Source organism: Phoca vitulina, unplaced genomic scaffold, assembly GCF_004348235.1.
Source record: "Phoca vitulina isolate PV1807 unplaced genomic scaffold, GSC_HSeal_1.0 scaffold81, whole genome shotgun sequence".
In the NCBI taxonomy this organism is placed as follows: Eukaryota; Metazoa; Chordata; class Mammalia; order Carnivora; family Phocidae; genus Phoca; species Phoca vitulina.
The window spans coordinates 465,897-470,219 of record NW_022589784.1 but is presented as its reverse complement, the minus strand read 5'-3'; the positions used below and the strand labels follow the sequence as shown (position 1 = coordinate 470,219).

The window sequence follows — 4,323 nt, the reverse complement described above, 5'->3', positions numbered from 1 at the left end:
GGCCCTGCGGGCCGGGCCGCCCCGGGCACCAGAGGTGGGCAGCAGGGGCGGCCCCTGCGGGGAGGGGGCCTGGCCGCACTGCAGTGTGGGGGCCTCAGGGGAGCCGGGACAGTGCAGGGTGGCGGGGGTGGGGGCGGGGGCCGCCGGGTTCAGGCTGAGGGCATGTCAGCACTGCCTCCTTCTCAAGCCAGGCACCAGGTAACAGCGGCTGGTGTCTGGCTCATTCACGGGTTTGCAGAAACCTGGGGGCAGCAAGACAGATCATCAGACCACTCCTGGGCCCCTCGGCCCCATCCTCCCCACTGAGGTCAGACCCCAGAGGCCTCTGGGAAAATCCCTCCCATCCATTCCCATCAGGGTGCAAACCGGGAGGCCTCCCTGGAGGTGGGAGATGGTGCTCTCCCCATCCGCCCCCCTCTGTCTGCCCTCCAGCAGGCTGGAAAGCAGGGTCAGCCCGCACTGAGCTCCCAAGGGTCTCGAGGCGACCCCCACCCTCAGGGCCACAGAGAAACATGCAGTTACTGACCACACCTCCCGGGGAAGACCTCGGATTATTGCTTCACAAACAGAGCAGAGGGTCTGGGCATTCCTGGCCTCTGATTGGCTGTAGCCAGTTACCAGACACCAGAGTCCAGATGGGTTCCGGGTTCTGGTTCCGAGTCCCAGGCGCTGCTCGCACCCCCTGCCGCAGATGGCTGTAGCCCCCCCAGGCTAACCAAGACGATGGCTGACCCAGAGCGAGCGCTTCTTGTATACGGGGCCTCCCTCGTGCTCCCACCTCATCCCTGAGCCTCAGCCTCTCCGGGCCTCAGTTTCCCCATGTGCAAGATGGTGTCCTGACGGCGCCCACCTCTCTGTGCTCAAGCAGGTACACGGCAGTTCGTCCGCGTCAGGGAAGGAGGCGCTGGGCGATCCCCACGTTAGGCGTAAGAAAAACTGAGGTCCGCAGACGCGCTGTTGGGAGGACACAGAGCAGGTTCCAGGCAAGGCTGGGATCGGAACCAGGGTGTGGGTGACATCACAACCTCCTCACCACCCCACATGACCTCTGCAGGGGAGTCCTCCCGCTCCTTGGGACCCCAAGCGGGGCCAACACGTCCCCGAATGCGAGGAGCTGTGCCCCAGCCTGGGGTCTCCTCAGACCACCACAACCCTAACTGCCAGCGTCTCAGGCAGGGGCATCCGGAACCTGGCATAGCTGGGCCCCACCAGGACAGAAGGACGCAGGTCCCACCCCAGCCCCCCACCCCAGCCCCGGCCACACCCCCACCCGCCCAGGCCGCCTGTAAAACCAACCGGGCAGAACCCAACAGGTCCAGCGGTGACAACCCAGATAGTACCTCACGGCGGGGGGGGGTGGGGGGGGCGGGAGGTGGGGGGCAGGAGGCTGCCCCTGACCCAGCACATGAACCCCTAAGCCACTCCTGGGGCAGACAGGGACCCCCAATACACGAGGGGCCAGAGGGAAGAGGTTCCTGGTAGCTAGCTAGCTGATGCTCACTCACCAGGCTGGCCACCCTCCCAACTCCTATGGTGACCCCCTAAGCGGAAACTGACCCCACTCAGGGGAATCTTGCAGTATAGACCCCCCCCCACACCTCCCCAGTCAGGGAGGCTCAGTGGGCCTCCACCTTCTCCCCAGACCCCCTGCAGCTTTCTTCTGGATGGGTGAAAGGGCAGAGTGGGGGGGCAGGTGGGTGGCCCCATGTGGGAAATGGGGGTGGGACATATCCCCAAAGGATCTCAGTATCCAGCAGGGGCAGAGGTCTCAGGGCACAAAGACCCTCTCAGAGGCCACAGTGCTGGAGAGTGACCAATACAGTCTGTCCTTAGAGGCAGCAAAGTAGCACCCAGCCCCCCACTCTCCGTCCCCTCCCAGGACTGGTGGTCACCCCCCCACCAGCCCTAAGAAGTGCTGAGGGGACATTTCACGCCCAGTGTCTAGTCTAGTCCACTGCCCCTCCCCCACATTTGACAACTTCAAGACAAGCCCCCCCTCCCCACGGAAACGCTCCAGGCAACGCCCCCCCTCCTCTTTGGGGGGCAGAAGGAAGAGGCCAGAGGAAGCCACTCCCCCCCCAGCCTCCCCCCCCCAGGCCTGCTGGGTTTAATGACCCTTCCGGGTCGCCCAGTGGGGGAGGGGAGCACGGCAGGCCTCCACGTTGGGGCTGGTGGAGGGGGCAGGTGGGAACCCCAGAGCTCCCCTGGGCCGTGCCTGGGGCCCCCATGGCCGCCATTAACCCTAAGCTGGCGACGCCCACCCCCTCCAGACCCCTCCCCCAAGAGCCCTTTGTCCTCGGCCCCTACCCCCACTTTATGACAACCCCAAGGGAGAGGCATTCCCAGGCAGGGACCAGGCAGGGGTGGGGGGTGCTGGGTGGTCGTTGGGACCTGACTAGGGGCCCAGAGGGATCCGGGGCCACACCCTCCCCCCAATGCCTCCCGGAGAGAGAGGTCACCCGCTCGGGCCGGGGCCTTGCAAAACACGGTTATTTAAAGAGTTGTGCAAGGCTGGGGCCCGCGGGTGGCGAAAGGGGCCCCTCACTCCACGAAGGGAAGAGGGGGTGGGGTGGGGCAGAAAGCTGGGGAGGGGGCTAGGAGAGTCGGGAGGGGGGCGGCCCGGAGGAAGTGAGAAAAGAAAAACCGAAGAAAGAGAAGAAATAAGACGACAAAAACCCCAGTCCGGATTTCAAAGGCTTCTTGGAAAGCGACCGATTTGCATGGGGTGGGGGGGGCAACCCCTCCGGCCCGGGCGACTAAAAACGGAAGATTATTGACAAATCCGCCGCCTGGGGTCGGACGCCGAACGTTGGAGTTGACAAACGCGCGCTCCCCGCGCTTCCTGCGCCCGCTTTTGTGTCTGGGGGGCACTGACCGAGGGAGGGGGGCTTTTCCCGGGGATCCCAGCCAGAGCGCTGGCCGCCCCGCCGAACCCACGCCCGGGCGCGGGGATGGTGGGGGTGCCCCTCCAGGGGCCCTTTTCGGCTCCGGAGCCGGCACTTTATAAGTAAGCAGTCGGAGCTGGAGAGGGTCGCCAGGGAACTGCCCTCCCCACCCGGCGCTCCCGCTCCCCTCGGGACTCCGGAATAAAGCACCCGATTCCGGGGAGAAAAAATGAGATAAGAGTCCGGGGTGCAGCCCCCAGCGCGCTCATAGAGACCATTTCCTTCCGCTGGGGGGTGAGGGGCAGCGCTCACTCGCGACCCCCGATCGCCCTCGCCCAATGTGGTGGTGGGGGGTGAGGTCTCCGAGGGGGGGTCGCAGAGAAGCCCACCCCAACTCCGACCCGCTAGAGTCGCCTTCTCGGTCCTGAACCCCCACCCACGTCCCTGCCCAACTTTGGAGACCCCTTCGTTGGCTTCCCGGGCGCACTGCGCCCACCCAGGACCGGAACCCGCGACTTAAAAGGCCAGCCTCCCCCCCGCCTCACCGCGCAGGGCCCGCTCGGGGGGCGCATGCCCTGCGCCTGGCGTCCAGCCCTGCCCCGGCCGCGCCTGGCCTCCGGCCCGGGCCGCGAGCTGCGCGCTGCTGGCTCCCGGCCGCCGCCGGGTTTGTGCCGCGCGCCGACTCACCGAGCCGCCAGCCGAGTCCGCGTCTACACCCCCATCCGACCCGATTGGTAAGAGTCTCCCCGCGCGCGGCCTCCCCCGCCCCTCCCCTCCCCCCCGCCGGCGCGCTCACCGCCCCGCAGACAAATCACCGGGTGACAAATCGCTCTCAGATGCAAATACCTCGCCGGTGATTCAGCGCTGCGGCCCGGGACGCGGGGAGGGGTCTCGCGAGGCCCCCTCCCCCTTCCCGGACGCCCCCTCGCCCCCCGCACTCGGTCCGAAGACGCACCACCAGCCTAGGGGTGTTGGGGAGGGGGAGAGAGTGGCCAGAAATTTTCAGGTCACGGCCCCTTTAAATGATAATAAATAATAAAAAGGGAAGGGGAACAGCGACGCGGGAGGCCCCGCCCCCTGCCTAGGGACGGTGGGCAAAGTGCGCGCCGAGGCCCCGAGCGCACAGGGCGCGGAGGGCGCGGGCCGGACTGGGAGCGTCGGAGGGGGACGGGAGGGGGCTGGACCTCCTCCTGGGAGGACTGGAGGGACCCGAGCCGGGTTGCGGACCCCTTCACCATCTTACCCGGCACCTAGAATGGGCCTGCCCTGCCGAGCTCGGAGTTTCACCCCTGTCCCATAGACTAGCGACCTGGCTGTAGTGACTTCGCCCCCCCCCCCCCCCCCCCCCCGCAGAGCCTCCGTTGCCACATCTGTAAAATGGGGATTAAACACCCGGTGATGACTTGAGCTACAAGAACGAGAAATGAGAGCAGGCCTG

The 4,323-nt window shown here is 66.5% G+C and overlaps 1 long non-coding RNA gene across 1 annotated transcript; it reads right to left on the bottom strand.

Moving 5' to 3' along the window:
* Positions 1 to 171: 171 nt before the first annotated feature.
* LOC116625781 lies at positions 172 to 3,641 on the bottom strand. Its single transcript, XR_004298130.1, has 3 exons — positions 3,573 to 3,641; positions 851 to 954; positions 172 to 242 (listed from the first exon to the last, which is right to left on the bottom strand). It is a non-coding gene; the product is annotated as an uncharacterized LOC116625781 (long non-coding RNA).
* Positions 3,642 to 4,323: the final 682 nt, after the last annotated feature.